Source organism: Dendropsophus ebraccatus, chromosome 3 (assembly GCF_027789765.1).
Source record: "Dendropsophus ebraccatus isolate aDenEbr1 chromosome 3, aDenEbr1.pat, whole genome shotgun sequence".
In the NCBI taxonomy this organism is placed as follows: Eukaryota; Metazoa; Chordata; class Amphibia; order Anura; family Hylidae; genus Dendropsophus; species Dendropsophus ebraccatus.
In genome coordinates, this window is record NC_091456.1 from 153,280,938 (window position 1) to 153,302,722 (window position 21,785).

Below are 21,785 nucleotides of genomic sequence, written 5' to 3' on the forward strand. Positions count from 1 at the left end.
GGGCGTGTACTTCTGGTCGAATCCTAGATAGTGGCGGTCTGGCGTGACGTAAGCGGCGTACTTCCGCTGTGTGAGAATGTTCTGCCTGGATGACTGCTGCTCAGCCGCCGAGACCCGGCAGGAAGTCCGTTACCTTGCATCTGCTGCCAGGGCAAAGCCGTCGAGAAATGGCTATTTTAGTAGTGCGAAACAGCCGGCTGCTAGCACCCAGCACAGCGGGGGCCATACCTGCTGGAGGGCTCCAGTCTCAGGACTACAACTCCCATCATTCCCCGACGGCCTAAGGATGACATTGCATGATGGGAATTGTAGTTCAGAAACAGCAAGAGAGTCCCGGCTGGGACACTGCAGGCGGAAGTAATGGGGACTTTTACCTGTTATTTCTAATAATGGTTTCTGCTTCCATCCGTGTTGTTGTTTCCCCCACAGGGGTGTTGTATGTGGTGGGCGTCTTGTCTTACTGTCCAATGAGAAGCCAGAGAAAAAATAAATAAAAATAATTGTATGTTTTTGTGGAGCAACCTGTTCTGGGTTCACTGAAAGCTATTCTCTGGGTTGGGATAGTGTTTACTGCTTAAACCCTTTAACCCCTTAAGGACAGAGCCTGAAATGGCCTTAATGACAGAGACAAATTTTATGAATATGACCAGTGTCACTTTATTCATTAATAACTTCGGGATGCTTTTACCTATCCGGCTGATTCTGAGATTGTTTTCTCGTGACATATTGTACTTTACATTTCTGGTAAATTGGAGTCGATAATCATAACAAATCTTTATGAAAAAAACCCAAATAATGTGAAAAAATGTGAAAAACTGCATTTTTCCAACTTTGAAACTTTTTTGCGTATACAGAAAGTGGTTATACCACATAAATTATATATTAAATAGCATTAGCAACATGTCTACTTTATGTTGGCGGCATTTATTAAATGATCTTTAATTTTTTTTAGACAATAGGAAGCTTAAAACATTAGCAGCAAATTTCCAAATTTTCAGTAAAATTTCAAAATCAGATATTTTTAGGGACCTGTTCAGGTTTAAAGTGTATTTGAGGGGCCTGTATGTTAGAAAGCCCCACAAAGCACCCCATTTCAGAAACTGCACCTCCCACACTCTGCAAAAGCATATCCATAAAGTGTTTTAACCCTTTAGGGGAGTCACAGAAATAAAAGCTAAGTGTGTAAGAAATTTGAAAATTTTAATTTTCTGTGCAGAGATTTTATTGTAATCCAATATTTTTCATAATTATAAACCTATTACCAGAGAAATGCACCCCAATAATTATTGCCCTGTTTCTGCAGTTTATAGAAATACCCCATATGTGGCCCTATTGCGCTATTTGACGCAACCACAAGCCTCAGATATAAAGGAGAGCCTAGTGAATTTCAACGCCTCCGTTATATTTGGTCATTTCTGACTGTACCACTTCAGGTTGGCAGAGGCTCTGGGGTGCCAAAACCTAAAAAACACCCCTAAAGGGACACCATTTAGAAAACTACACCCCTCAAGGAATGTAACAAGGGGTGCGGTGAGCATCTGGACCCCACAGGTGCTTCACAGATTTTCCGAACAATATGGCGTGAAAAAAGAAAAATGTATTTTTTACACTAAAACGTTGTTCTAGCCTTCAATTTTTCATTTTCTTAAAGGGATAAGAGGAAAAAAAAGACACAAAATGTGTAGCGCAGTTTCTCCCGAGTACGGAAATACTCCACATGTGGCGATAAAGTGCCAAGGGGGCGCAGGACGAGCCTCCAAAGGGAAGGAGCGCCAATTGGCTTTTGGAAGCTGAATTTCACTGGAAAGGATTTCAAGGGCCATGTCGCATTTACAGAGCCCTCGTGCTGCCAAGACACTGGAAACCCCCCACAAGTGACCCCATTCTGGAAACTACACCCCTCAAGGAATCTAACAAGGGGCACAGTGAGCATATGGACCCCACTGGTGACTGGCACAAATGTGGAACAATGTGACGTAAAAGTAAAAAATTTCATTTTTTCACTTTCATGGCACAAATGTGCCCGTCATCAAGGGGTCCATATCCTCACTGCACCCCTTGTTAGATTCCTTGAGGGGTGCAGTTTCCAGAATGGGGTCACTTGTGGGGGGTTTCCAGTGTTTTGGCAGCACGAGGGCTCTAAATGCGACATGGCGTTCATCATCCATTCTAGCCAAATCCAACCTCCAAAATCCAAATGGCGCTCCTTCCCTTTGGAGGCTTGCCCTGCGCCCACATGGCGCTTTATGTCCACATGTGGGGTATTTACGGACTCGGGGGAAATTGCTCTACACATATTGTGTGTTTTTTTCTCTTTTAACCCCTTGTGAAAATGATAAATTCAAGGCTAAACCAACATTATAGTGTAATAAATGTAATATTTCATTTTCACGCCACATTGTTCCACATTTGTGCCCGTCACCAGTGGGGTCCATATGCTCACTACACCCCTTGTTACATTCCTTGAGGGGTGTAGTTTCCATAATGGGGTCACTTGTGGGGGGGTTCAACTGTCTTGGCAACACAGAGGCCTTTTGAATGCAACATGGCCCCTTAAAATCCATTCCATCCAAATCCAGCCTTCAAAAACGAAATGGCGCTCCTTCCCTTCGGAGGCTTACCCTGCACCCGAATGGCGCTTTATGTCCACATGTGGGGTATTTCCGTACTCAGGGGAAATTGCTCTACACATTTAGTGGTTTTTTTTATCTTTTAGCCCCTTGTGAAAATGAAAAAATCATGACAAGATTAATGATTTAGAGTAAAAATTTTACAAAAATTACACTAAATGTTGGTCTAGCCTTGATTTTTTCCATTTCCACAAGGGGTTAAAAAGAAAATTAACACAAAACGTGTAGGGTAGTTTCCCCTGATTACGAAAATACCCCATATGTGGGCATAATGTGCCATATGGGCACAGGGCAAGCCACCAAAGGGACAGAGCGCCATTTAGAGGCTGGAATGGAGGATGGAGGCCATGTCGCAATTACAAAGCTCCTGTGCTGCCAGGTCAGTAGATACCCCCGACAAGTGACCCCATTCTGGAAACTACACCCCATAAGGAATCTAACAAGGGGTGCAGTGAGCATATGGACCCCACTGGTGACAGGCACTTACGTAGAACATGTGCCGAGAAAATAAAAAATACCATTTTTTTTCATTTTCACGTCCCAAATGTGGCCGTCACCAGGGGGCCATATCCCCGCTGCCCCCCTTGTTAGATTCCTTATGGGGTGTAGTTTCCAGAATGGGGTCACTTGTGGGGGGTTTCTACTGTCCTGGCCGCACAGAGGCTTTGTAATTGCATCATGGCCTCCTCTAATGGGAATGGCGGCCATACCTATTTAGCTGGGAAAAAGGGACAATTCTAATTTATTTGGGGGTATTAGGCCAATTATTAGTTTATAAGGTTGGAAATGACAGGTGTCCATCAAATTCAACCTGTGTTGATCCAGAGGAAGGCAAAAACCCTCGTAAGGCAGACGACAGTAGCCTCATCACAGGGGAAAAATTCCTTCCCGACTCCGTAATGGCGATCAGAATAATCCCTGGATCAACGTGACCCCTGAAATAGGAGTAAGGGACAGAATTTAGATAATGTAGAACCCCAGTGACGTGTGGTGCGCCTTGGAGCGATCCAGTATGCAGAGGCCAGGGTGATCAGGACAGGCGTCACACTGGAAATGGTGTCCTTCCTGATCCCCCTGTTACTCCACACTCTGCACTTCTTCTGGGGTCTCCCTTTCTCCAGTGTTGGGGACGTCACCTGGAAAATGTTGTCCTGGTGCGATACGGGGTCCTTCATATCCAGAAGCGCTGGGTCCGCTCCATGGCTGCTAAATATTAGGGCACTATTACTACTTCTGATATGTTCGGATCGTGCCGCAAGCTACAGGGCAGCGAGGGACCGGAAGAGGGGGTGCTGGTATAAAGGTTATCCCCGTACAGGTGGTAACCTTTATCCAGCAGTGGGAAGATCAGTTCCCGGACGATCTTCCCACTTGTTCCGAGGATGGGGGGGGAGGGGGCATCTGGGGCTGGATTCGGGTGTTCCTTCCTACATACACTCTAAGGGTACATGCACACTGCGGAATCGCGACAGATAACCCTTCGTGCATTCCGCAGTTGGCACCCGCCGGCGGACTGATGCAGGCGCACGTCTCCGTCCGTGTCATAGACTCCATTCTATGCACAGGCGGATTCCGCTCTCCGTCCAACGTGTTCATTCTTTGGATGGACGACGGAATCCGCCGTGCATAACATGGAGTCTATGACACGGGTGGAGACGCGCGCCTCCATCAGTCCGCCGGCGGGTGCCAGCTGCGGAATGCACAAAGGGTTATCCTTCGCCATTCCGCAGTGTGCATGTACCCTAAATCTGTAAGTGTACCCTGAGGTACGCTCACACAGTTTGTAGAATTTCACACCATACCGTCATCTCTTATTGGGACGGTACTGGCGGAAAAGACGTGTCTGGGGGGCAGCGTACGCTACGCTACCCCCAGACACGTCACTGGATGATGAGGATGAATGGAGGAAAGAACGATCCCCCCCATTCATCCTCACTGGCTGTTTCGGTGTCGGAGGCAATAATAACGTATCCCTCTGACACCGAAAACACCCTGGGGGCCATCTTTATATGGGGACTAGTATATGGGGTATGTAGTGGTGTAGTGTCAAACTTTATTCAATGTAGTGTGGTGTAATGTAGTGTTTTTTACGTGTTTTTTTTACAGTAAGTATAAAAAAAACCTACGCCAACAAAGGAGTTGCTGATAAATGCCGTTCTTATGTGCGGCACTTATAAGCAGACCGTGGCAGTAGAATATAGAAAAAAAACACCCTACGCCAAAAAGGAGGAGTTGCTGATTAGCAGCGCACTTTCGTGCGATGCTGATCAACACTCAGCGGCGATAGGGTGCGGAAAATAGAAAAAAAAAAATTTGGGAAAAATTTTTTTTTTTTTTCTATATTCTGAATATCCCTGTAGCTGCTGATAAGTGTATTACACATATCAGCCGCTAGGGGGCAGCAGAGCGCAAAATCCGGAAAATGACGAGGCTGGAGCCGAAAATAGCCGAAAGAAGACGACGAGGACCGCCGGAAAGACCCGAAGACCGAACGGAATGACGGAGGACGCCGCGAACCCGGAAGCCGCCGATCAGGAGCCCGGGACAGGTGAGTAATGTACAAATACCTGCTCTGGACCCCTCGGCTACCTAGCTGAGGGGTCCAGGGCAGGTATTTACTATATTGTGGGACTCTGATCGCCGTGCCACCGGCCCGCGTTCACGGCGATCGGGCTGGTGGCACGGCGATCAACATTACTTTTTACAGTAATGGCGGTCGGTGCCGTCCTCGGACAGCACCGACCGCCATTTTTTTCCGGGTCATCGGGTCACCGATGACCCGGAAAGGTTCCGATCGCCGCTATTGGCTGATCTGAATTGATCAGCCTATAGCAGCGATCGTAAGCACGGGGGGTATTAACCACCCCCCGTGCCGAGAAGCTATGATGGCCTGCTATGATTTATAGCAGGCCATCTTCCCCGACCGCTGTGTGTGAACACGCAGCGATCGGGGAAACATCGGGCGTAAATTTACGCCCTGATGCGCTAAGTACCAGGGCGCCAGGGCGTAAGTTTACGCCCGATGTCGTTAAGGGGTTAAGGACGGAGCCAGTTTTAATTTTTGCGCTTTTGTTTTTCCTCCTTACATATTTTCATCTACAGACCCACATGAACCCTTAATTTTTGCGACACCAATTATACTTTGTATTGGCAGACTTCATATTTCTATAAAATATGCTGCGAAACCAGAAAAAAATTATTTGTGCTGTGAAATGTTTTTTTTTAAGGGGTTTGTGTTTACACCATTTGCCCTTTGGTAAAACTGACGTTATCTATGTTCCTCAAGTCAGTACGATTACAAGGATATTTAACTTAACTTTAATATTTAACTTTAACGACCGCGGGTGTAACTTTAACGACCGCGGGCCTCTGCAGCCCGTGCCTTAACGCAAATGGGCGTACATTTACGCCCTCAGTTTACCCGATCGCTGTGTGTACACACACAGCGATCGGGTAATGACGGCTGCTATAATAGATAGCAGGCCATATGGGCTCGTTGGCATGGGGGTAATTTACACCCCCCCGTACCGAAGATCGCTGTAATTGGCTGGTCAACTCTGGTCAATATTATACACTGATCAGTAGCTTTTGGGTAGGAAAATAGTTTTTTTTTTTTCACTTCCTTCCCCCCATTTTTTTTCATCAGCAACTCCTCCTTTTTGGCGTAGGGGCTCCACCCCCCAATATCCTAACACCACCGTCTGCTGTTAAGTGCGGCATTTATCAGCAAGTCCTTTGTTGGCGTGTTTTTTTTTTCTTATTGTGAAAAAAAACATAAACACTACATTACACTACACGAAATAAAAGTTTTACACTACATTACACATTTACATACCCCTTATACTAATCCCCGTATAAAGATGTGGGTGTTTTCGGCGGAGGAGGCATACACTTTTATTGCCACCGACACCCAAACAGCCAGTGAGGATGAATGGGGGGGATCCTTCTTTCCCCCATTCATCATTATCATCATCATCCAGTGATGATGAATATCCACGTAGGCAACCCAGGAGGCTGCCTTTGGCTGCCACCCAGACACGTCATCCCATCTCGCCCCCCACCCCCCAGACAGGTGACCCCATCCCTCCCCCTAGACAGGTGACCCCCATCTGGATCCCAGCCCCCCCAAAATAATAAGCCCCAGATTCCTGGCTTTGTAGCACGAGCAGGAATCTAAATGACCCCACAGGCGTCAGAGAAATAGACTTTTCAAACTCTGTTTCTCTGATGACCTTATGAATTTGATGGTGGCGCAAACAAACTTGTACGCGCACCAATTTATAACCCACAACCTCTGCTCTTCTTTATTCATTTCCGCTGCATCAACAGGGGTCAACACCATGCATTGATCCCTGTTGATGCAGCGGAAATAAAAAGGCTCCTACTGCACATTGGCCTCAGGGTACACTTAGGCAGATTTAGACTGAAAGGGAAACCAAAATCCAGCCCCCAGAATGCCACCCCCATCCTAGTAGTGAGAAGATCGTTTGGGAACTGATCTTCCCACTGCTGGATAAAGGTTACCACCTGTACGGGGATACCTTTTATACCAGCACCCCCTCTTCCGGTCCCTCGCTGCCTGAGCTACTGTAGCTTGTGGCACTATCCGAAAATATCAGAAGCAGTAATAGCGCCCTAATATTTAGCAGCCATGGAGCGGACCCAGCGCTTCTGGATATGAAGGACCCCGTATCGCACCAGGACAACATTTTCCAGGTGACGTTCCCCACACTGGAAAACGAGACCCCAGAAGAAGTGCAGAGTGTGGCGTAACAGGGGGATCAGGAAGGACACCATTTACCAGTGTGACACCTGTCCTGATCACCCGGCCTCTGCATACTGGATCGCTTCCATCCTCCATCCCAGCCTCTAAATGGCACTCTGTCCCTTTGGTGGTTTGCCCTGTGCCCATATGGCACATTATGTCCACATGTGGGGTATTTTCGTACTCAGGGTAATTACCCTACACATTTTGCTTTCAGTTTCTATTTTAACCCCTTGAAGAAATGGAAAAAATCAAGGCTAGACCAACATTTAGTGTAAAATGTTTTTAATTTTTACACTAAATCATTGATCTTGTCTTGATTTTTTCATTTTCACAAGGGGTTAAAAGATTTAAAAAAACACAAAATGTGTAAAGCAGTTTCCCCTGAGTACGGAAATACCCCACATGTGGACAAGACAAGCCTCCAAAAGGAAGGAGCGCCATTTAGCTTTTGAAGGCTGGATTTGGCTGGAATGGATTTTGAGGGCTATGTCGCTATTTTGCCAAGACAGTGGAAACTCCCCACAAGTGACCCCATTATGAAAACTACGCCCCTCAAGAAATGTAACAAGGGGTGTAGTGAGCATATGGACCCCACTGGTGACGGGCACAAATGTGGAACAATGTGGGGTGAAAATGAAATATAAAATTTTTTACACTATAATGATGGTCTAGCCTTGAATTTTTCATTTTCACAAGATAAAAGAGAAAAAAACACACAAAGTGTGTAGAGCAATTTCCCCTGAGTTCGATAATACCCCACATGTGGACATAAAGCACCATGTGGGCGCAGGGCAAGCCTCCGAAGGGAAGGAGCACCATTTGGATTTTGGAGGCTGGATTTGGCTAGAATGGATGATGAATGCCATATCGCATTTACTAAGCCCCCTTGCTGGAAACTACACCCCTCAAGGAATCTAAAAAGGGGTGCAATGAGGATAAGGACCCTTTGATGACGGGCACATTTGTGCCGTGAAAGTGAAAAAATTAAATTTTTCACTTTCACGTCACATTGTTCCACATTTGTGCCCGTCACCAGTGGCATCCATATGTTCACTGCACCCTATGTTAGATTCCTTGGGGGTGTCGTTTCCAGAATGGGGTCACTTGTGGGGGGTTTCCAGTGTTTTGGCTGTTTGGTGGCTTTGTAAATGTGACATGGCCCTTGAAATCCATTCCAGTGAAATCCAGCTTCCAAAAGCCAATTTGCGCTCCATTCCTTTGGAGGCTCGTCCTGCACCCGCTTGGCACTTTATGTCCACATGTGGGGTATTTCTGTACTTGGGAGAAACTGCGCTACACATTTCGTGTTTTTTTTTTCTTTTAAAATTTGAAGGCTAGAACAACGTTTTAGTGTGAACATTTTTTCCTTTTTCACGCCACATTGTTATGAAAATCTGTGAAACACCTGTGGGGTTCAAATGCTCACTGCACCCCTTATTACATTCTTCAAGGGGTGTAGTTTTCTAGATGGTGTCCCTTTAGGGGTGTTTACAGTCCTTTAAGTGGTACAGTCAAAAATTATCAAATATGGCTTAAAAATTCACTAGGCGCTCCTTTATATCTGAGGCTTGTGGTTGCGTCCAATAACACAATAGGGCTATAAACTACAGAAACAGGGCAATAAATATTGGGGTGCATTTCTCTGGTAATAGGTTTATAATTATTAAAGATATTGGATTACAATAAAATCTCTGCACAGAAAATTAAAATTTTTAATTTTCTTACACACTTAGCTTTTTTATTTCTGTGACTCACCTAAACGGTTAAAAAAAAAAATTCTAGATGTGCTTTTGCGGAGTTTGGGGGGTGCTGTTTCTGAAATGGGGTGCTTTGTGGGGATTTCTAACATATAGTCCCCTCAAATACACTTTAAGGCCATGTTCACACGGCATATTGTACCGGCCGTTCTGTGACCCGGCCGGGTCACAGAGCAGCCGATCTCTGCAAAGATCATCCCGGCCGGTACTGCAGGATGATCTTTATACCGGCCGTAAGATCATTATGCCCATAGAGTTCCAATGTGGGCGCATCAGCGCTCGCCCACATCAGAACTCCCCATAGCACACTATAAAGCAAGCGGCCAGAGCTGCCCGCTTCATAGTGTGCACTGACATGGTTTTCTACGGCTGCTATTCATTGAAAACTTGTCAGTTGTTTGCGGCGCCGCTTGGGATCCCGGCCGGAGGGTATGCTATGTGTATACGCTCCGGCCAGCATCCCATAGAAGAACATGCAGCGTGTCTTTTTGTACAAAGCACGGCCATTGTTGCCAATTGCAACAACGGCCGTACTTTTACGCTGTGTAAACATAGCCTCAACCTGAAAAGGTCCCTAAAAAAATCAGATTTTTGAAACTTTAGTGAAAATTTGGAAAATTGCTGCTAATGTTTTAAGCTTCCTATTGTCTAAAAAAATATAGATAGTCTAAAAAAAAGATAGTTTAATAAATGCGGCCAACATAAAGTAGACATGTTGCTAATGCTATTTAATATATAATTTATGTGGCATAACCATTTTCTGTATAAGCAGAAAAGGAAACTTTTCATAATTTTTCATGTTATTTTGGTTTTTTCATAAAGATTCGTTATAAGTATCGACTCCAATTTACCTGAAATGTAAAGTACCATATGTCACGAGAAAACAATCCCAGAATCAGCCGGATACGTAAAGGCATTCCCAAGTTATCAATGAATAAAGTGACACAGGTCATATTCATAAAATTTGCCTCGGTCCTTAAGGCCATTTCAGGCCCGGTCCTTAAGGGGTTAATTAGAAGTCCGCTTGGGGACTTCTATATACACAGCACCAATCTCCCATTGACATCAATGCTGTGTATATAATAGAGCACTGATCCATCAGATCAGTGCTCTATTATTCTGGTCTGCCGCAGACCAGATAAACTGATTGCTGAGCCGGGATCAGCGTCATTCCAACGCTGAGCTCCGGCCAGCTCAGTAGAAGAAATCTCTTTACTAGACACCAGGGATAGGGGAGCAAGCACTAAAATGCAGCTGTCAGCTTTGACAGCTGCATTTAAATAGTAAATTAGCCAGGAGCGGCGATCGGCTGTGGAGGCTAATACCCACTGTCCCCGGCTGCACATAGCAACCGGGAATTGCGGGTTTCAGAGAGGACTCGCGCTGGGAGCCCTCTCTGCTTACCCTTAATGGCGCATGATGGGTATGCTCTTCATGCATCGTTAAGAGGTTAATAAAGTAATTGTTTTCCCTCGCTGTGGTCTGACCTCTATACCAGTTATTTTTATGTCAGTGTCGTTGCATATACACCACTTCCTGAGGGACATACAGCAGCTGATAAGTCCTGGAAGACATGAAATTTTTAAATGGAAATAAATCATCAATCAAAACATTTTATGGCGTTACTTTTTAGTAATTTTTCTAATTTGTTGGGACAAACCTCTCAAATTGGTGGTGGCTACTACTGCCAGACACATTTTCTGTTTTTTCCATCATGTGCCGTACTTCAGCATAGCGAACCAAGACCGCATTTCCTAAATCAGTGCTTCAGTACATACACTGCTCCAAAAAATATAGGGAACACGCAAATAACACATCCTAGATCTGAATGAAAGAAATATTCTCATTGAATACTTTGTTCTGTACAATGTTGAATGTGCTGACAACGCAATCACACAAATATCATCAATGGAAATCACATTAATTAACCCATGGAGGCCTGGATTTGGAGTCACAAATTACAGTGGAACAACACTCCAAGTGGATCCAACTTTGATGTGATGTCTTTAACCCTTTAAGGACATGGCCCATTTTCGTTTTTACGTTTTCGGTTTTTCCTCCTTGTGTTTAAAAGGTCATAGCACTTGCATTTTTCCACCTAGAAACCCCCATGACCCCTTATTTTTTGCGTCACTAATTGTACTTTGCAATTACAGGCTGAATTTTTGCATAAAGTACACTGCGAAACCAGAAAAAAATTCGAAGTGTGGTGAAATTGAAAAAAAAAAACGCATTTCTTTTATTTGGGGGAAATGTGTTTTTACGCCATTCACCCTGGGGTAAAACTGACTTGTTATGCATGTTCCTCAAGTCGTTACGATTAAAACGATATATAACATGTATAACTTATATTGTATCTGATGGCCTGTAAAAAATTCAAACCGTTGTTAACCAATATACGTTCCTTAAAATCGCTCCATTCCCAGGCTTATAGCGCTTTTATCCTTTGGTCTATGGGGCTGTGCGAGGTGTCATTTTTTGCGCCATGATTTGATCTTTCTATCGGTACCTTGATTGCCCATATACGTCTTTTTGATCGCTTTTTATTACATTTTTTCTGGATTTGATGCGACCAAAAATGCGCAATTTTGCACTTTGGGATTTTTTTGCGCTGACGCCGTTTACCGTACGAGATCAGGAATGTGATTAATTAATAGTTCGGGCGATTACGCACGCGGCGATAGCAAACATGTTTATTTATTTATTTATTTGTTTACTTTTATTTAAAACCTGGGAAAAGGGGGGTGATTCAGACTTTTATTAGGGGAGGGGGCTTTTTACTATTAACAACACTTTTTTTTTTTTTTTTACACATATACTAGAAGCCCCCCTGGGGGACTTCTAGTATATACACTGTGATCTCTCATTGAGATCTCTGCAGCATAGATATGCTGCAGAGATCCATGAGATCGGCACTCGTTTGCTTTCGGCTGCTGCAGCCGGAAGTAAACGAGTGCCGAGCCGAGGACGGCGCCATCTTGGACGCGTCCCCGGCCGGCATCAGTAACGGAGATTGCTCCTCCGGGACAAGGTCCCGGAGGAGCGATCTCCCCCACTAGACACCAGGGAAACGTTGCCTCCGGTAATCGGAGGCAGCTGTCAACTTTGACAGCTGCCTCCGATTAGCTAATTAGCGGGCACGGCGATCAGACCGTGCCCGCTAATAGCGGCGGTCCCGGGCTACACGCGGCACCCGGGATCGCGGCACTTCAAAGCGGGGCCGCCGCGCGGCCCCGCTTTGAAGTGCAAGTGAGGACATAGGACGTACCGGTACGTCCTATGTCCTTAAGAGGTTAAAACAAGTCAGAATGAGGCTGAGTATTGTGTGTGGCCTCCACTTGCCTGTATGACCTCCCTACAATGCCGGAGCATGCATCTGATGAGATGGCGAATGGTCTCCTGAGGGATCACCTCCCAGACCTGGACTAAAGCATCCGCCAACTCCTGGACAGTCTGTGGAGCAATGTAAAGTTGGTGGATGGAGCGAGACATGATGTCCCAGCTGTGCTCAATCGCATTCAGGTCTGAGGAACGGGTGGGCCAGTCCATAGCTTCATTGCCTTCATCTTGCAGGAACTGCTGACACACTCCAGTCACATGAGGTCTAGCATTGTCCTGCATTAGGAGGAGCCCAGGGACAACCCCACCCGCATATGGTCTTACAAAGGGTCTGAGGATCTCATCTTGGTACCTCATGGCAGTCAGGCTACTGTTGGCGAGCACATGGAGGAATGTGTGGCCCTCCAAAGAAATGCCACCCCACACCATTACTGACCCACTGCCAAACCGGTCATGCTGAGGGATGTTGCAGGCAGTAGATCGCTTTCCATGGTGTTTCCAGACTCTGTCACCTGTGCTCAGTGTGAACCTGCTGTCATCTGTGAAAGCACAGGGTGCCAGTGTTACTCCACTCCTGGTGTTCTCTTGCAAATGCCAAGCATCCTGCACAGTGTTGGGCTGTGAGCACAACCCCCATCTGTGGACGTCGAGCCCTCGTTCTACCCTCATGGAGTCGGTTTCCGACAGTTTGAGCAGACACATGGATATTAATGACCTGCTGGAGGTCATTTTATAGGGCTCTGGCACTTCTCCTTGCACAAAGGAGAAGGTAGCGGACCTGCTGCTGGGTTTTTGCCTTCCTATTGGCTTCTCTACATATCCTGGTGTACTGGCCTGACTCCTGGTAGTGCCTCCAGCCTCTGAACACTAAGCTGACAGGCACAGCAAACCTTCTTGCCACAGCTCGCATTGATGTGCCATCCTGGGTGAGCTGCGCTACATAAGCCACTTGTGTGGGTTGTAGACACCCCCTCATGTTACCTCTATGGGTGAGAGCAATGACAAAATGCAAAAGTTACGAAACAAACAGCGAAAAGGGAAGAGAACAGAGAAATGGTCAGTGGTCACCACCTACAGAATCTCTCCTTTATAGGGGTGTTCTGCTATTTGCCTATCATTTCTACCTGTTGTCTGTTTCATTTGCACAAAAGCAGGAGAAATTGATTCACCATCGGTGTTGCTTCATAACTGGACATGGGCATTTCATAAATGTGTGATTGAGTTATATTGTGTTGTTTAAGTATTCCCGGCTAGCAATCAGCCAATGAGTGAGCAAATAACCCCTGTCTTGCCTAATTGGAGACCCACTTTAGGGACCTATTAGGCCCTTTGGCTGCCATATAAACTCATATGTACTGCCAATGAGGGAGGGAGCCCATACCTCTGAAACCACTTAGATTCCGCAGTCTCTATTACTGCTACACCCAACATTGACTATTTCTGTAGTGCTGTAAAAAGGTATATTGACGATTATTATCATATCTCGCAGTGCAGGTAACTGGGACACCCCCGGACACTTAGCTACCCAGATAACTGGGGCTTGTAGAACCCTGACAGGACGGGTAGCTCGACACTGCAGGGCACAAGGTGGTCTGACACAGTCTAAACACTACTACAAGTAAACTTCTCACTATAAAGTATATCTGTCAGGAATGTGATTTTGCGCTCCTCGGTCCGTGCTAGGCGACCGAGGAAGCGCTGAGCCTCTGGTTGTTTTTTGTTTGCAGTCCTGTCTGAATGCTGTCTTAGTTTCCCAGCCACACCCGCATTGCCTGTTACATTCTGGCAGTGCAGGGGTTACTCCTTATAGACCTGTCCAGCTGAGCTGGGTGCTGGGATCAGGGCTGATCCAATCAAGTGCTGGACCCAGTCCCTGATTCCAGATAAAAAAGCAGCAGGCTCTTCATTTCCCTGCTGGCTATTGAGTGTTACTCAGCTAAGCGCTTCAGCTCTCCTGGTTCTGTTACTTCTGTTGCCTGACCTATTGCTTGATCTTCCAACCTGCTTTGTCTGCTGCCTGCCCTGACCTCCTTGTCTGTCTCTGACTCTTCTTCTGCCTTACGTTTTTGTACCTCGCTGACCGCCGTTGCTGACTCGGACCGTAGACTTTGCATTATTGTGTTTGTTTTGTCTGTCTTGTTTTGTGTATCACCTGGTGTAGGACAGGGACTGACACCGTGGTTGTCCACGGCCGTTTAGGGCCGTTGAGGCAAGTAGGTAGGGTCAGAAGGTGGGTTCTAGTGGTTAGGGCTCACTGTCTTGTTCTGTTCCCCACCTACGTCCGGCGCACTTTGTGACAATATCTCTTCAAGTGCCGGCAGAGTACACAGCTACATTGGGTTGGGGCTCCTCCAACAAACTCCTCTATTGTACTTTCCAAGCACTGCTACAAGTACCTCTCTTCTACTCTACTCCTTCAGCACCTCCTTAACCACAACGAGTTTAAGTACTTAGAGTCTGTGTCAAAGATTTATCTATTCTACAAAAGTGTATTGTTAACCTGAAGAACTTGACAGTAAAGCTGTTCTATTTTTACATCACTGGGACTCTGTCCTATTCTGTACGCACCAACCCCTATACACACAAAACCCACACCTTGGCTTATTTTTCCACTTTCTGTCGGTGACGGTACTGATAGTCCGGGTATGTCAGTTGCCACTCAGGACTAATGTGACAAGAGCCCAAGGGACCTGCAACAACCGACCATTTGGGGAATACTACCGGCCATCTACAACAAACAGGTACCAACATCACACCTGTGTGCTGGACAAGCACTGGCGTCACAACAACCACCATCCCTAGCCGTACACCACAGAATTGGTTAGCTCAACTACTGGCTGATCACCACAGTATCATCTATGACATTTCTTCCCCGTGTTATTTGCTTAACTCATGGCAGAAATACTGCAACCAATACAGACCCAATACAGATATAAAAATTGCTAAAAGCAGACCCCCAACTGCTAAAGAAATACCCAAAACAGTAATGAGGCTCTCAGTTACCATTTGCAGATAGTGTAAACTACCAAATTTGTCTTTTTTTGCCTGTGTTCCAGATGGGGGGAGTGGCTGCCTTTACTTGGTTGTGCACTCCACCCATCCTACCCAGGCGGTTTATTATTTTTGCCAGCATTGCCTTCACACCTACCGGATCTGCAGCAGATTTCACGCTGCGGATTCGCAGCGAGATCCGTGGCGGATTCAGTCCCATTTAACCCTATAGAGCATATACCGCTCAGCCAATCAGTGCAGGGCAGCACTGATTGGCTGAGCGGGACCAGAGTCGGGAGTCTAACATGCAGCCGCGTCGCCGAGCAGGTAATGTATGCTGTCGGAGGTGGGCTGTTGGCAGCGGGGGGGTTAACGCACATACTCATAGCGGGATGTCATAATTGATGCGCAAACTCCATTAGTCACATCAGTCACCAGCCACTGAATAGTGTACAATACTTTGACATGTGAAGTGTGATCAGGGCTTTACACAGACTTCTCTTTGTGGAATACATTTACTGCAAAATTTATTCAGGGTCCATGGAAATATTTACATAATTTGCTGAAACGGCAGCTTTTTTCTACTTGGCTATTTGTTAACGTCTTTAAAGATTATAGTCAGAACGGAAAGAAGCGAAGAAAAGTAAAAAGTTTTGCCGCAGAAAATTTCATTTTCGGGATGCTAGCTGTGAAAACGTTGACAACTTCAAAAATGATCCTTTATGTATCCCCATTTTCTATACTCAAAGGAGACGCTGCCTTCCCAGGGTGAATACATTTTACATAAGCATCTTTACTGTGCTGAAGCAATTTCCTCACCCGCCAGCAGATGATTATAGATGGCAGTTTTCATTTAATAGGACTAAAATATGGTGTGGGGATAATTGGGTATTGCTTTAACAAATACAGCGCTACTAGAACAGGAAAGTCAATTGTCACTCAATAGCGGTACAGACTGAGCCGCCTTTAACCACTTCAGTAAATTAACCTTTCATTCTTCAAAGCTAAAAGATTGTCTCAGCCGGGAGACTCTTGTTTTTAAAGTAATAAACATCTATTTTTTTTTTGTTGGGGGAGAAATATTTGTCCTGGTGCTTGCATAGTATTTCTCTTCCATGCAGAGTGCACCACAATTATTACCAAGCCCCACACCTTCATGATGCATCTAGCTTAAAGGGGTTGACACCTTTATAGTAAAATTGCCCAGTGCAAAGTATAAGTAGGTGTACTCACTGTATATGCTGACAGCAGCTCCCTGTGTACCTCATGGAGCTAAAATCAGACTCTTCTCCTCCAGGCTGGCCTGTCCTGCTCTGTGGTGAGTCTGTCCATAAGATGGCAGACATGGAGGAGCATGTGACCATGCCCCCGCCCAATGCCCCCCTATAGGCATATACAGGTTCAGTGGTGGACACTGGGGGGGGGGGGGGTCACATGCTTCTCCATGTCAGCCATCTTATGAAGATGAGGATACGGACCAAAATTAATAAACAATGTAAAGTGCTGCAAATTCAGTTGGCGCTATACAAAATTAAATTAAAAAGCAAGCATTGTAAAGACAGGTGTACTTTAAAGGGGTTATGCAGCATTAGAAAAACATGGCCACTTTCTTCCCACCAGCACCACTTTTGTCTCCAGTTGAGGTGTGATTTGCAATTAACCTCCATTCACTTTAATGGAACTAAGTTGCAAAACCTACACCCAGACTGGAAATAAGGGTATTGCTGTCTCTGGAGGTAAGCAACCATGTTTTTCTAACGCTGGATAACTCCTTTAAGGCATTTGTGTAATAGCAACTAATTTAGCTAAAGTGCATCTAGCAGAGCAATTGAAGGAGGGCAGCTCACACTGGATGTAGATAGGCATGAAAACACAAACAAGGGAATTTGCAGCGGAGAATCAGCGCACTTACAGCAAACTCTGCGGGGCTGGAAAAATCACTAACTTACAGGAGAGCTTCAGGACCAGACACAAAGACCCAGACACAGTTGGAGTGGGATACCTTGGGCCCACCAGGGAATTTAATTCTAGGGGCCCACCCTACATATACCAGATATACCAACACCAAACCTTTTGCATTACTATAGCGACTTTGCACAGAGCTGTGTATGTGACCAGCGATGCTAGCTTACTGCTAGTAACTTGTCAGTCACTCTGCTAGTAACTTGTCAGTGGCATAGTGTGCCACTTATATTTTCTTGAAAATAGAAGTCCCATGAAACTTACAAATCTCAGGCAGGCAGGGGGGTGCGGGAACATGATAACAAAAGTATACTTACCTGTCCCCGTGCCCTCCTAGTGCTTCCTTAACAATATCCAACAGACACCGGCCTCTTGCAGCTCCTGCAGCTGCAACGTCACAGCTCCTCCAGCTGCAATGTCACATACTGGGCCGATGGATCGCCCACGCTGCAGTCACTGACTGACTGGGCAGGCTCCGTTACATTGCAGCTGGAGGAGCCAGGGCTGACACGTACAATGAACCCGGGCGAAAATGACTTCTGGCAGCTGTGAGAGAGACCTGAGAGCAGCACTATGGGGCACAGGGACTGGTAAGTATAATTTCTTTATTATCTTTTTGCACCCCCTACCTGACTTTCATTTGTTAGTTTCACAAGAATACTCCTTTAGGGAATCTGTCAGCTGTAATTCATGTTCTAAACTGCTAACATTGTTAGACACATGGTACCTTAAATATATTTGTCTGTGCTTCTATAGTATAGAAAATGTTTTTATTCTCTGGTACAAAGAGTCAAAGAGGCTTCTCCCTGCTTAATTGACACTTGGACACGGATTCCCCAGCAGGTTTAGTTCTGGGAGGGTGGGTTACAAATTAGTGAATATAATGTGTATATACATATTACATACAAATATGCACAATATATACACACATCATACACAGATATAAAGAAATGCACATTACCTATATGCATACATAGTACACACAAACACATGAACGATACGTACATCAAATCCTTAGGGATTTGATAAAATCCCTGATTTTATCATTTCCCTGCAACATATATATGATGTATATTTATGGTAGTAGAAGAAAAACGAGAGTGCACTCACCATTAAAACTTGCTTTTATTCAGTCCATTAAAATCGCATCCAAGCAATCCATAGCAGACGACGGCGTGGCACGCCAGCACCCTCCACTGATCGTTACAGCTGTTTCATGCTAATCACAGCACCTCCTCTGACGTCCAGAGGAAGTGCTGTGATTAGCACGAAACAGCTGTAACAATCAGTGGAGGGTGCTGGCGTGCCATGCCGTCATCTGCTATGGATTGCTTGGATGCGATTTTAATGGACTGAATAAAAGCAAGTTTTTATGGTGAGTGCACTCTTGTTTTTCTTCTACTACAAGTTTTTGTTGGACTGTGCCTCTCTGAGTAGTTTGCACCACTGAAACTTTAGCCACACTCCATTTCCCCAACTATCTGCAAATCCTAAGGGAATCCCGTCCCTAAGTACCCCGTAGTGCCGACCACTTTATCTACACTACTTTGTATATTTATGGTGGTGTCCATGTTGCTACGATATGCTATAATTGGTGTGACCCTGTTACTTGATAAAACCTTTTGACAAACCTTGCAGATGTATGTATAAACCTTGCAATGCATGTTTTATTTCTTCAAGATTCGAGTGCACCTTTAATCCAAGGATATGCACATACATACTGTAGATTCACTGAGAAGGTTTATCCAGCAAGCCAACGGTAAAATTCAGGAGCTTTATTGAAGTCGGTCCAAAAAACATTCAGTACAGAAAAGATATGCATATACATGCAGGAGTTCTGCTAGCCATTGCTCCATCCTATTTGTGCGCATTGTACTAGTAATAGATCTGTGTAGCAAGCAGATGTCCAGCTTTATGACTCTGCAATATGTGATGGACCCCTAACTCCCTAGCATAATTAAAGTTAAACCAAAGAACGCGAAATAAAGACACAACACATTGTAATCAGGTGTCAAAGGGTCCCAATTTTATTTAAAAATACATGACACTGAAAATGGCAGACCCCCGACTCACAAAGAGTCACCCTCCAGCACTCAGGCGAGGAAAAACCCCCTGTGGGGGAAACCTCGAGGGAGCCATGGCTGGAGAGTTGCCCCTCCCCTGGGCTTAGAGGGTAATACCATAATATAAATATAATAAACTGGATGTGAGAGAGATCTGGCTGCAGTATCTGTCACCTTATTGTTGGCTAGGTGGGTGTATATCTTCTCCCTCACAGATCCAGGTCCACTTCTCAGGAAGATGGAGACTGGATGAAGGGGTAGTCTAAAGCAGACCACCCCTTTTCCCCTGCTAGAACCTCCAAATTACATCAAGGGTAGGGGGCAGTAAAGTAATCAAGCTCAAGGTCCTCTGGCGCATCCAAGATGGCACTGATCAGGGTGCGGTGCATTGCTTTATGGAAGCTTCTTTATGACATAAGCGCTTGTCATCACAGTGCACGGTTACCATGGTTACTGCAAGTAAACACGTCTAAAGCATTAACCCATTAATGACTGGGAACTGCAGAGGTCACTAAACACACTTGTGACCAAACAAACAGCTTATGGTTAGGCCACACTAAGAACACTAAATATTATGGCTTGATATGACCCATAGCAACTAATCACAGCTCATCAAATTACTCTGGTAAAATAAAAGCTGAACTGTAATTGGTTGCCATGCGCAACTTAGACAGTCTAACTTGCCCATAGCAACCAATCAGAGCTCAGCTTTAATTTTATAAAAGCTTGTGAAGATATGAAAGGTGAGCTGTGATTGGTTGACTGTGTCTCTGGCAGGGTGATAAAGCTGATCCATTGCTGTAAAGTTTATGATGATGATGATGATGATGATGATGATGACTAAAAACACATGACATCAAGCTGCCCCATAATGCTTTGCAGTCAGCCCTTCCTCCATACCTCCTAACTTTTTGGAGGGACAATTGTGATTCACAGACATTTCTATTCACTACAATTCCCAGCATTTCCTGTCACTCAGTTTAGAATCCACTGGTATACGGTTATATACAGCGGATTTGTTAACATGAAAGAGACTGCTGACAATCTGATGTAATTGTATATGGAAAGGGCAGCCAAGGAGTATTATAAATAAAGCTGTTGAAATGAATAGACAAGGAGGGCATCCCTACCTGGAAATTTATGATGCAATTTGGTTGGTGAACTCCCAAGTTTTTCAATAGGTTCACCAATCAAAATGCATGTTAAAAATGCAACAGATATACGCATTGTGTGAACACAGCCTTATACCAGAAACAGCTCCACTCCTGCCTATAGGGTAGCTGTTCCTTAGTAATATCCAATAGCCACTGGCCTTCTGCAGCTCCTCCAGCTGCAACGTCATGTACTCGGCTGATGGATTGCCCGCTCAGCCAATCACTGACTGGGGATGGACACTGCTGTAGTCATTGACTGGCTGAGCAGTCAGACATTGCAGCTAAAGATGCTTGGGCTGTGACATACAGGGAAACCGTTCGAAAGTGACTGAAAATTACTTTCAGTGCTTTTGGGAGAGAGAGCCGTGCATGGGCACTGATGAGTAGAGTTTCTTTATTATTTTCCCACACCCCCCTGTCTGCCTGTTATTTGTTAGTTTCACAAGACTTTTCCTTTAGGGTACGTTCACACGTACCGGATCCGCAGTAGATTTCTCGCTGTAAATCCACAGCGAGACCCGCTGTGGATCCCTACCCAGTAAACTCTACGGGCAGACAAACTTGCAGCAGGCGAGTTTGTCAGCAGCCCGCCCCGTTAACCCCCCCTTCCCCCCCGCCACCGGAACCTAAACATCATCTGGTCCCTGCTCCAGCTTGCTTCGGGGCTCCCGGTGTTCACGTCCCGCTTAGACAATCAATGCGATGCGGTGGGGCAGCGCAGTGATTGGCCGAGCGGGACGTGCTGCGAATCCCCGAAGCAAGCCGGAGCGGGGACCAGGTGAAGTATAGGCTCCGGCGGCCGGGGGGGGGGGGGTAACAGGGGGGGCTGCTGGCAAACTCTCAGCGGCATGTGCATCCTGCTGCGAGTTTATCTGCCCATAGAGTGTACTGGGCAGGGATCCGCAGCGGATCCGGTATGTGTGAACGTACCCTTAAAGGCAATCTGTCAGCTGTAATTTGTGTTCCAAAATGCTGATACTGTTAGATGCTGTTAGGGTAAGAAGACACTCGGTACCTTAAATATATTTGTCTGTGCTTCTATAGCATAGAAAAATGTTTTTATTCTCCGTTACAAAGAGTCAAAGAGGCTTTTCCAAGCTCCTGAATAGCTTCAAGTTATG